The sequence below is a fragment of the Chlorocebus sabaeus genome, chromosome 12, assembly GCF_047675955.1.
Source record: "Chlorocebus sabaeus isolate Y175 chromosome 12, mChlSab1.0.hap1, whole genome shotgun sequence".
Lineage (NCBI taxonomy): Eukaryota > Metazoa > Chordata > Mammalia > Primates > Cercopithecidae > Chlorocebus > Chlorocebus sabaeus.
In genome coordinates, this window is record NC_132915.1 from 94694379 (window position 1) to 94707273 (window position 12895).

Genomic DNA, 12895 nt, shown 5'->3' on the forward strand with positions numbered 1-12895 from the left:
CAGCCAGCTGCTCTTGTGTACACCCCCCTACAGTGTGTAAGAGCTTCCTTGTCTCCATATCCTCACCAGCACTTGTTATTTTTTGTCTTTTTGGTAATACTCATCCTCACAGGTGAGATGATACCTCACTGTGGTTTTGATTTGCATTTCTCTGATTATAAGTGATACTAAGCATTTTTCTCACATATTTTTTGGCCATTTGTATGTCTTCTTTAAAGAAATGTCTGTTCTGTTGGGTGTGGTGACATAAGCCCAGCACTCAGAACGCTAAGGCAGGAGGACAGCTTGAGCCTAGACCAGCCTAGGTAGCATAGCGAAATCAAAGAAGAAAGAAGAAAGAAGAAAGAAGAAAGAAGAAAGAAGAAAGAAGAAAGAAGAAAGAAGAAAGAAGAAAGAAGAAAGAAGAAAGAAGAAAGAAGAAAGAAGAAGAAGAAGAAGAAGAAGAAGAAGAAAAAAGAAATAGCTTTGTCTGTTCAGCTTTTTGACCTCCAAAAATTAAGAGCCCATTTTGGAATCTGACGACCTGCCTGATTCAGAGACAATCTGTGTTTGGTTCTACTCTGCTACTTCCTCTGTGACTTTGGGAAGTTCCCTTAGCCACTTTGAGCTCAACTTCCTCAACATTAACCAGGAATAAGTGCCACCTGTCTCTGCTGGTTAACGCTGAGGACTGAAAGGAGAACCTCCACAACGCCACTTGACAATGCCACCTGGGGGAAGCCCCTCAATGCGGGGCTGGTAGGATCATCTGAAGCTAAGTACAACTTTCCTTTCCACTTTTCCAGGCTCATTCTGCATACGATTAGCAAGGAATAGCGAATAAAGGAAACCAAAATACTTGCCTAATTTTTTATAAGAAAATTTTAAAAAGTGGGGGTGGTAGAAAAATAGGAGGGAGACGAGGGGAAGAAAAAGCAGCCGGTCACAAGTTCTAGTCCAGGGCGCATCCCCGGCCTCCTCACTCAGGCAATCACCAGTCCCCACCTCCTGGGGTGGGGGTACTTTCTCTGCGGGCTTCACCCACATGGAAGGCACTGCCACAGGTGTTCAGAATCCAGGAACACCTTGAAATGGGCAATGTGTTTGGGTAGGAGACCTGCAATTTCCTCAAAGAAACCACGGCACAAAAGTGACCCACAGAGGAGGTAACCAACGGCTGTAAATACTTGGTGGCAAAAACTGATGTCATACCTTCTGTACAGGAGACACACACCCAAATAAAACTTGTCAAAATAGCAGAGAAAAAAATACAGCAGACATCCAGTACCATTCTGTTACAGAAATATTTCTATCCCAAAGCCAGGGACCTCTCTGGAACACTGCCTTTATTTCCATGTTTCTTGGAAGATGTTTGAGTGCACTCACATGTGTCTCAACAAACTTCCAGTCCCTGCTCTAAACCCTGTGGCTCCTCAGCAAAACCCAAAGACAAGTGTCCGTTTTCCTTCCAAATGGGAAATTTCCTGACCTACCGAAACCAGCATCAAATCCACTTATTATGAGACAGCTGATTACAGGTGAAGCCCTCTAGTCCCAGGATGACTCCCCTCCTGCAGGAGCGGGAAGGATGGGCATAACACTGGCCTTCCAGACCACATCTCCAGGCAGTTCAAAACCATTGCTGCTAAGGTGAGCCATGATAAAAATCGAAACCAAGTATCTCTGAAAAGTGTACATGTCAAGAGCCACACCTCGAACCAGACTCAGCAGAAATGGACGTTGCAAGGTTTGCTCAGAGACCTCCTCTCCATGCCCCCTCTCCCGGGGACCTCCCTCCTTGCACTAGGGGCCCAGGGCCAATGGACCACTCCCTTACCTCTAGCCCAGTGCATTTTCAGGAACAGCTCCCAGACTCTACCAGACCCTGAAATGTATTCACTGAATGCACTATTTCTTTAAATGATCATAAATCACCTGACTATAACAACAATTGTTTTAAAAGTGTTCTCTCTCTCTGTTGGGAATCGTACCATGAGTTTGAGCAAGCAGCTTTGCTTCTCTCTACTGCAATCCTATCATTTGCAACATGTTAACAATTACTGTGTTCACCCATAGCATTGTTGTAAAAAGCCTTAAGACCCACTTCATGTAGCCTGCCTGGAGCACAGACCCTGTCACATGGCAAACGTCCACTGAAGGTGAGTTATCTGTAGCTATTAGTACCTAGCACTCCAGTGAACAAAAGGAGTCGATCAGGTCTCATCGTATCACCATGAAAGGATGTCCATGTAGACTGCGCAGTGGGAGTAGGGGGACTTAGTGTTTATCAGGTACTATTTTGTATTTTACAAAGTGTACATACATATTTGTAGGTACACTGGAAAAGATCTGGAAGGAAATACACCCAGTGTTAAAAGTGACTACCCCAAAGACACATTCATCCAAACACACAACAGAAAAACACTATCTTTCTGTCTTCCATATCATTTGAACTATTTTCAATAAGCATCTATGGCTTTTGTAAAGTTTTTGAAAGGAATTTATTGCCATTTTTTCTGGAGAAACAAGCAGGAGCATGAGAAAGGTGGAAACAGAAGGTAAAATGGAATGGGACTCAATGGAATTGAGTCCAAGCCAGGCTCAGCAGGCACACGAACCACGCACCTCTCACTACAACTCAACACCAGCTCTCTCTTCTCTTGGCCCAATGGCCCAAGACTTAGAGATAAAATGTTTTTTTGTGATCACATCAGTCACACCAAGGAGCTTGGAACCACCCTTCCAAACTCCTCTGGTTCTGTGTACCTGCCCGGGGCTGTTAGCTTTCCTCCTGTGTCTTTGGCTGGCCTGTAATCCCCTAGTGGTGGAAATGCACCCTGACATTTAGCCATCATCCCCACAACACTCAGTACTGCATAGAGACCAGGGCAGTGATGTCCACTCGGACTGTGATTCTACCTATACAGCAAAGGACCAGGGACCAGATGTGACTTGTCTTTGGTAACTCACCAGCTGTTGCTTGAACCAGAACAAAGCCAGGTCTCCTGATGCCCAGAAAAGAACTAGTGCCTCTCCCACTAGAAAAGTGATGAAAATGTTTTGCTTGCTGTGAAAAGATGCACTACTGGAGAAGATGGGTGCAAGTTCTCATGGAGGCACTCAGCCCAGATCACCAGGAAACAGGGCTGCCAGATGAGACACTCTGCCCAGATCACCAGAAAACAGGGCTGCCGGATGAGACACTCGGCCCAGGTCAACAGGAAACGGGGCTGCCGGATGAGAAACTAAGCTCGTCCACCGGAAAGGAAATCTGCCTGGGCAGTGGAGGGAAATTCACACAGCGCAAGGACAGCAACAGCATGAACAAAACAAAAAATACCTGCCTGGAAAGCCATAGCCTGGTTAGCAAATTCGAAACAGAGCCACAATCCTAGCAGCACACATCACTGCAACACAGAGCTTCAGTCAGTGTGCGCACACTTTAAGTAGAAATGTAAAATGTCCATGTTTTTGGAACAAGCGGGCTATTTTTGTGTGTGTGTGATGTCAAGGAAAACAGCTGAGAAAAAACTGTTGGCAAGGAAATAGAAATAGGCGCCCTTACACATTGACAGTGAGATAACGGTATGGCCCTAACGGAAGGGAATCCAGCAACACCCATCAATATTTAAAAAGCGCAGATCCCTGGATCCCACAATTTCATTTCTAGCAATGCATCCTATGAACATATTCATGCAAATATGCAAGAATTATGTACAACTCAGCATTGATTAATCCAGACGGTTGGGAACAGCCTAAATACTTACCAGTGGGGAACTGGTGGAGAACCGTGTTTATCTTATGCCAACATCTGTGTTTTTAAAAACAAGACACATAGGCTGGGCACAGTGGTTCATGCGTGTAATCCCAGCACTTTGAGAGGCTGAGGCAGGTGGATCAGGAGGCCAAGATATCCAAACCATCCTGGCCAACATGGTGAAACCTCGTCTATACTGAAAATACAAAAATTATCTGGGTGTGGTGGCGCACACCTGTAGTCCCAGCTACACAGGAGGTTGAGGCAGGAGAATCGCTTCAATCCAGGAGGCAGAGGTTGCAGTGAGCCGAGATCACGCCAGCCTGGTGACAGAGCAAGACTCTGCCTTGGAAAAACAAACAAACAAACAAACACTGGCAACAGTGGTCACAGGGCAGTGATGGGAGTAGGACTGCCTTTCACTCTCCAGTACGTTTTGAATGTCGCTCATATTACATATTCAAAATATATGACTACAGCAAATATTTTCAAAGTAACTATGAAAAACTGGGAAAATAATATCATCTAACACACAGAACTGCTGTATAATTAAAGGATGGAAAATCATTAGGCACTATCAGAGTTCAAAGGAAGAAAGATTAATTCTAGCTTGGATGTCAGAGCGGGGATCATGGAAAGGAAGTGAGTATTTCAAGTCTTGAAGGATGGAGAAGATTTAAAGAGGCAGAAGTGTGGAGATGATGTCCCAGAAGGAGATAAGAACATAGGCGAAGACGATGAAGAGATGAGAAGGTATAAATTCTAAGTGCAGCTCTCAGGCTGGGCTTCAGAACAGGGCTTAGGCAACAAGCTGGAGTGCAAGGCTCATGGCGGGAATGGAAACACTGAAACCCAAACTTGCATATCACGCCCTGATCATGAGCCTAGAATGCCAAGCCAGGGAACCCGTCCTTGATCTTAACAATGAAAAATCACTGGGCCGGGTGTGGCGGCTCATGTCTGTAATCCAGTGCTTTGAGAGGCTGAGGCGAGAGGACTGCTTGAGGCCAGGAGTTTGAAACCACTCTGGACAACACAGCAAGACTGTCCTTACAAAGATTTAAAAATTAACTAGGCAGAATAGCACACCTGTAGTCCCAGCTACTCAGGAGGCTGAGGCGGGAGGATCACTTGAGCCCAGGAATTTAGGGTGACAGTGAGCTGTCATGGCACGCCTGCATTCCAGCCTGAGCAACAGAGCAAGGGCATGTCTCAAAAATCAAATAAAATGAAATAAAATCACTACAAGCTTGTATAGACATAAAGTATAATATCATGCCATATATGATTTAATCCAGCTATATAATATAAATTAGAGGGGGGAAAGAGAAATTAAGAAGCTATTATAAGAAAACAAGACTCAACTAAGACATCAGCAAAGGCCCTGGGCTCACAGCACTATCTTTATATAAAGGAATGAACTACTACATTTATTTTCATGGCATCACCAACTCAGATACAGGCTACAGTATTCTGGAACCATCTCTGTATCAGTCAAATCAGTTGGCCGTAACACCTTAGGCAAATACCAAAAAAAACACCATAGGCTGTGTGATTTAAACATTAGTTTATTTCTCACAGCTCTGGAGGCTGGAAGTCCAAGATCAAAGTGTCGGCCAACTCAGTTCCCGGACAGGGACCTCTTCCTGGCTTGCAGACAGCCACCTTTCTTCTTGTTTCCTCACACCAGGTCAGTGCGAGCTCTCTGCTTTCTTTTTTTTTTTTTTTTTTTTTTTGAGACAGTGTCTCACTCTGTCACCAGGCTGGAGTGCAGTGGCACAATCTCAGCTCACTGCAACCTCCGACTCCCTGGTTCGAGCAACTCTCCTGCCTCAGCCTCCCGAGTAGCTGCGATGACAGGCACGTGCCACCACACCCAACCAATTTTTGTATTTTTAGTAGAAACAGGATTTCAGGATGGTCTCAATCTCCTGACCTCATGATCTGCCCACCTCGGCCTCCCAAAGTGCTGGGATTACAAGTGTGAGCCACCACTCCTGGCCTGGTTTCTCTTCTTCTAAGGGCACTAATCCTGTCAGACCAGGGCCCACGCTCATGACCTCATCTAACCCTAATCACCTCCCAAAGCTCCTTCCCCCTAATACCATCACACTGGCAGTTAGAGCTCCAGTACTAGAATCTGGGGGAGACATAAACATTCAGTTTATAACAATGTCTTTTCAATCCTGTTGAAAAAAACAACCAAATGAATAGGCGACAAAGTACCTTATATGTAAACAAGTCAGGACTTTTCATATTTCTGCTAACACATTTAGGTCAATTTAAAATGTCTGATAGCAAGAGTCAGAAGCAGAGACAAATGAAAGTTAATTATTCTGCATTTTAGGCTCACGTTGAGCTGTCTTCCAATGACATTGTGGCACAAAGAACACTGCTTTCTATTCCTGGTTTTGCCACCAAAAAAGCTGGAACATTTCCCTGTATTTCCGTTTATCTCTAAAATCACTCTGTTGACCTAGCAGAACTCCAAGGTCCCTTCCATTCACAAATTCCACAAATAACTTCCTACCAACAGAGGCTACACAAATAAACTACACTGACGAAGGGGAAAGGTAACACTAGCAAACAATGAGATACACACAAGGTAAGACGTATAGAGAACTGGATCAACCACAAACTGGTGGACGATGAGCCGGCGGTGCATAAAAACACATTCCCTAAGGATGGACAAAGAGGCAATGGCGCCGAGGTAGTATTGTTGAAGATTTCCTCTTTTAAATCTTCAAGATAAATGGCCCCATTGTTCATATTCATTCTGATTCCATGTGAATGTGAAAACTTCCTCCAGGGGACACAGACATCTAAAATCTTCCCAAGGTATCCAATTTGTCACTTGATGTTTTTACTGACAAGAAAAATGAGGGACTGAATATACAAACAGACCATGCCTGATCATATGTATAGACAGAACTCAGACCACAACCTATGGCTGCCCACCCAGGAAACCAATCCCCTATCTACAGTCAACAGCCAGGAGGCCAGCCAGGCTAGCACATCAGACAGGAAGCCAGACTGCTCTCTCTCCACAACCCAGAAACTAAACCACAACTCTGTCCCAGGTGACCAGGACTTGACTCAAAACTGACAGCCACCCTAATTTTGGCCCGTTTCCAGTTAGGATCATTCAGAGAAAGCCAAATATGCCCCTAACCAATCACATAGGACACCCCACTTCTGCACAGTCGCCTCCAGCCCCCACAACAGCCTCCACTGGGAGCCGTTCTTTCCATCCTGAAGCTTCCCCACTCCTCATCCGCCATTCACTTGCATGTCAGTCTCTGCCACACGCAAGTGACGGTGCCGACTCTCTTGCCACAGCAGCTCTGAGAAAGTCGCCTCTGCCTGTCTCATGTGGGCGGCTTTCCTTCATTTTCCCCAAAAAATAAGTCTTAAATGAGGGGCTTCTCACTATATGGCCAAGCTATACAATTCAGAAGCCCAGCATGGCAGATTCCAAGCCTGGAAAGACCATACACCCCTCAGGTCCTCTTTCCACAAAACACAGCTTCCTTCAGTTCTTCAGTCACTCCAACCAACCAGGGAAGGAACCACGTGTTATGGAAAGATCAAGGGCCTTGAAGTCAAACTTCTGGGTTCATCAACTACTTCATCTTTCAACTTAAGAAATGACATGGCCTTGGCCAGGCGTGGTGGCTTGCACCTGTAATCCCAGCACTTGCGGAGGCTGAGTTGGGTGGATCACCCAAAGTAGGGAGTTCAAGGCCAGGGTAACTAACATGGAAAAACCCCGTCCCTACTAAAAATACAAAATCAGCCTGGCGTGGTGGCGTATGCCTGTCATCCCAGCTACTCAGGAGGCTGAGGCAGGAGAATCACTTGAACCTGGGAAGCAGAGGTTATGGTGAGCCGAGATCGCACCACTGCACTCCAGCCTGGGCAAGAAGAGCAAAACTGTCTCAAAAGCAAAACGAAACAAAACAAATGATGTGACCTTGAACAATTTTCTTAACTTCTCTAAGCCTCTATCTTCAATAACATAATTTTACCTCCAAGATTGCATTAAATGGAATCCCACAGGAAAAACAGCCGACAAATATTAGGGGCCCAACAGCTGTGCGCTGCTACTGCCACCCCACTTTACCCCAAGGGAGAAGCGCAAGATGTCCAGAAAAAGCCTGTTCATCCCTACACCTCAGCATCCTGTGTTCACACAAGGCGCAGTGGCATCCAGACTTACCGGGGTCACCCAAATACAAGCCATGTTTTGGTTTTTCAACTTAGGTACACATGGCTTCTAACGTTCACCATATATGATCCATAATTTAGAAGAGATTTTCCTACGCTACCCTGTGGTTCTATTTTAGCAGACTTAGATGTGCCATAATAGCTCACTCTCTTAAGCCCTCTTCAGTATCAAAAACAAAATTTTCATCTGTAACACAGTTATCAGCAGTAAAAGTGGAAAACGTACCTAGGAGTCAAAATGACCCACTGCCCCGCCCCACCCCGCCCCACCCTACAAAAAGCTGTTCAGGAGTATTTGGGCTGCTTATGAGAACGCTGTCTGTATTCCCAGGGACAGACACATGCCTACCCTGGTTAGAAGCTGCGCAGCTCACCCTCCAGGGTAGAAACCTCTCCACACCCTCTACCCAAGGAGAAGAGAAGCAAATGGGGTGGCCAGGCTCCAGGATGTGCACTGTTTAGTGTGGTTTCTGCAGTCCAGGTCACCGCCATGGGTGAAGTTCTTCCTTCTTTTCCACCCAAGTGGCCAAGGTCCTACGGCTGCTGTAGGGCCTCTTCCCTATGAGTCAGCCCAGGCATTCCCCTTCCCCTTCCTTCTGTTATTTTGAGACGAAGTCTCGCTCTGTCACCCAAGCTGGAGTGCAGTGGCATAATCTTAGCTCACTGCCACCTCTGCATCCTGGGTTCAAGCAATTCTCTTGCCTCAGCCTCCCAAGTACCTGGGATTACAGGCACCCGCCAACAAGCCCAGCTAATTTTCATATTTTCAGTAGAGACGTAGTTTCAACTTGTTGGCCAGGCTGCTCTCAAACTCCCGACCTCAGGTGATCCACCTGTCTCGGCCTCCAAAAGTGCTGGGATTACAGGCATGAGCCACTGCGTCTGGCCGAGTCAGCCCAGCCATCCTGACTTTTTGTTCTGGCAAAATTACTCTCTTCCACATCTACCTTCCAAGTAGCTAAATCAGAGATCTGGCCTTGGGTCAGGCTTGAAGAATCCCTGTTTTTGGTCTTCACGAGGTCCTACCAGGGTCTGCGACAATTCCAAGACTTGTGTTCTTAAAGAGGAAACAAACCTCACATACACGGCTCTCGCAGAGCTCAGGCGAGCCCGTATCGGAGGCAAGGCTTGGGAGGCGGTCCTAAAGTTTGGGTGTGCCATCTATGATAACAGCTAAGAGATCTGAAGCTAGCTGTCTGGGTTCAAACCTCAATTCCAACAGCACTGGCTGTGTGATGTTAGACGACGTCCTCAGCCTCTCTGTGGTTCAGTTTCCTCACTGTAAAAGGGCCACAATAAGAGAGCTGCTCTAAAAATTAAGTCAATTGGTGCATATAAGGTATTCAGAATAATGCTTGGCACATGGGGGACTTCAATAGACACATATTGAACAGAGTAACTTAGCAATTAGTAAATATACTCATGCAGGCCAGGCGCGGTGGCTCATGCCTGTTATTCCAAAACTTTGGGAGGCTGAGGCGAGAGGGTCACTTGAGCTCAGGAGTTTGAGACTAGCATGGGCAACACAGCAATATTCCATCTCTAAAACTGTGTGTAACATACATGTCTATATACACTCAAATGTTCACAGTGTATTTATAGTATACAAAATAGCTGGAATACAGAGTTAACTATTCACAATGGTTACTTCTATAGAAGGGGGATTGCAAATTTCAGCTTTTTACCCCACACATATATTCTTGTATCATCTGAAATATTTAAGCAAATTGTATGTAGAAATTTGCCCCGAAACACATAGCAGAACAATGTAGTTTTCACTCAAAAATCTTCAAATCGTGATGGAATTGTCCTGTGAAAGTAAAGTTATAGAGATGAAAAGCCTCCCTCCAGCCTAAATGCTCGTTCATATGGCCTATAGTACACAAAACAATGCAGACACCCCAATCCTTTCCCCACTGTCATAAGAGTTTTTCAGTGAACTGCATTCCCCTTTACAAACTAGATGATAGTTAGAGTTACCAGGCAAGAACGTGGATCCAGTTCTGCTTTTTCAAAGGCCAATGTTCCTCCCATAATAGCAATGCATTCTTCAACCGGTCAACTGCCCCCAACACCTGAGCTCTCTGTTGTACACAACTCAACAAGGCCTGGGAGAAAACAGGTGCAAGTTTCACTTAGTAACAAAACATCCCACCTGATTCCTCTGCTGGGCTAGTTCTCAAGTCGTCTTTTTCTAAGCTTTCATTCGGCTCTACCACACGTACCTAGGCTGGGTAAAACACTTTACCGGGTTTTTTTTTTCGAGACGGAGTTCACTCGGTGGCCCACGCTGGAGTGCAGTGACGTCATCTCGGCTCAGAAGCCAGCGCCTGGGTCCATGCAGCCCCCTCCGCGGCAGACGCGGGGAGCCGGGGAGCAGTGGGGACAGGCCCCTACCGGCAGGGCGACCGGGACCCCCGCGCGGGCCCACGTGGTATCGCAGCAGGCGCGAAGCCCCCGGTGCCACCCGAGGCCGAGACAAAGCCCAGGCGCAAGGACCCCGGATCCCGACCTCGGACCCTGCGGAGCCCAACTCGGAGCCGCCACGCCCGGGGCAGAGACCCCCGCCCGGTCCGGAGACCTCGTTGCCCGTTTTCACCTCAGACCCCCGCCTACGAGTGCTCGCTCCTCGCCGCGGCGCCTGGGCCGACTGGAGCGCAGCTGAGCAGCCGACAGAGCCGCGGCAGCCTCAACAATGGAGTCCCGGGGCGGGGCCGCTGCCGCGGGTTCAGCCCGTGTTCCACGCTCAGGATCCGGCTCGGATCAAGGAGCTGCAGCTGGCGCGAGGCTGCGGCCGGAACACACACCACGCTGGGGCACAGGGCCCCGCCTGCCGCCCGCCGCACCGCCTCCAGCAGAGCCGGGCGTCCAGGGCCCGCCACCCGGCCAATGGGGAGCGATCCGCGCGGAGAGGGCGGGGCCTAGGGGAACAAATGGAGGCTGGGCGGGGCGGTGCTGGGATTGGGCGTACAGGTTTCCGCGGGAGGACCGGACCCAAGAGCTGGCCGGATCCTGGCCTCCTAGAAGACCCAGCTCAACGTCCACCTGCAGTCTGCTCTACAGGACGCGCTCATCTCAAGCCCAGAACTCAGGCTTTTAGGGCAGAGAGCGAGAGACAGGCTTGCTTTACAAAAAGTGAAACTGAGGTCCAAGCAAACATTTGGAAGCACGTATGGTGGGCTTTAGGACTGAAGTAGGGAGAGGCGCGGTGGCTCGCACCTGTAATCCCAGTACTTTGTGGGGCCGAGGCAGATGGATCACTTGAGGCCTCGGGTGGCACCGGGGGCTTCGCGCCTGGCCAACAAGATGAAACCCCATCTCTGCTAAAAATACAAAAACTTAGTCGATCGTGGTGGCGCATACTTGTGGTCCCAGCTACTGGGACCTGTGTAAAACAGGACCTGCACCCTGAAGGCACTCACTCGGGGAGGCTGTTGGGATGGGTGGATGCACCTTTAAGGTCTTCATGGTGGCTGGGGCTGACCCCATCCCCATCCCTCTTCCCACACACACCTGAACACTCATCACTCCCACGCTCGCACCCACCACTGAAAGCCTGGCCCCTAATCTGATTTGCCTCACAAGGTCTCCAGATGAACAACGCATGCTTCCCTACCTCTCCCCTGCTAGGGCCCCACCGTGTTCTGGGATGTACTCAGGGATCAGGAGAACAAAACCTCAGGGAGTGAAAGGACATTCCAGGGTGCAGGCCTCTGCATCCCCCTCCATGCCCTCACCCCTGCCTGACACACCCTCACCCCTGTACCTGGCCAGCTCCTACCAACCCTTAAATTCTCACCAAGTTCAGTGGTGGCAGCCACACCCTAAAGTGGCTGATCCCCCAATAACCTATGCCCTTGCATAGTCTTCCTGACCTTGGGTACGAGCAAAACCGGTGACTGGCTTCTAACCCATAGAGCCTGGCAAAAGCAATGGGATGTCACTGTCACAGTGCGTCACCTTCTCACACTTGAGAGAAAGGTTCCGCCTGCAGGCGCTGCCGGAGGGAGATAATGTGCTGAGAAAAGACCTTTGGAGGGGCCCCGTAGGCAAGGAAGCAAAAAGCTGGGCCCTTGCCAACCGGGTCCCAGGAAATGGATTCTGCCCTGGTGGAGCCTCAGATGAGGATGCAGCCCAGCTGCTTAGCGTGAGATCCCAAGCACAGAACCCACTAAAATGTGCTCAACTCCTAGTTTGCCAAAATTGGCTTAAAACTGTGTGTTGTTTTAAGCTTCTAAGTTTTTAGTTATTGCCTGTGAAAGTGTTAAAATATGAGACAGTAACTTAGGTCCCCTCCCCATCACACACATTCTTCTTTCTGGCATTCATCACAATTATAGTTATTGATTGAAAATCTCCCTCTTGACTGGGTGCAGTGGCTCAGGAGTTCCAGACCAGCCTGGCCAACATGGTGAAACCCCATCTCTACTAAAAATACAAAAATTAGCTAGACGTGGTGGTGCAATCCTGTAATCCCAGCTACTCTGAAGGCTGAGGCAAGAGAATTGCTTGAATCCAGAAGGCAGAGGTTGCAGCGAGCCGAGATGACACCATTGCACTCCAGCCTGAGTGACAAGAACAAAACTCTCTCTAAAAAAAAAAAAAAATTGTCTCTTGCCACTAGCATGAAGGTCCCATGGGAAGAAAAATGGAAACTCTTTCTCATAACAGTACCCCAAATGCCCAGCACGGTGTAGTTCTAGGGCAGTGGGTCGATGGTGGACGCTGCTGGTTGGAGGGCCCAGCTGGCCCTCCCAGCTGCCTTCTCCCTGGTCAGGTTCCATTATAGAGAACAGAATAGTTTCTTGCCTTTCTGGAGTCCCTCTTAGTGGGGATTGGCCAAGTGACATTGTCCTGCCCCAGGACACATAAGTGGAAGTTGGCTGAAAGGTTTCTAGCCATGGTGTGCTGGGGCAATTTGAACCAGGACAT

General features: G+C 48.2%; 1 pseudogene; it reads left to right on the top strand.

The window, feature by feature from the left end:
• Nucleotides 1–1567: 1567 nt before the first annotated feature.
• Nucleotides 1568–12690, top strand: LOC140713115 (uncharacterized; annotated as a pseudogene).
• The last annotated feature ends 205 nt before the right edge of the window (nt 12691–12895 follow it).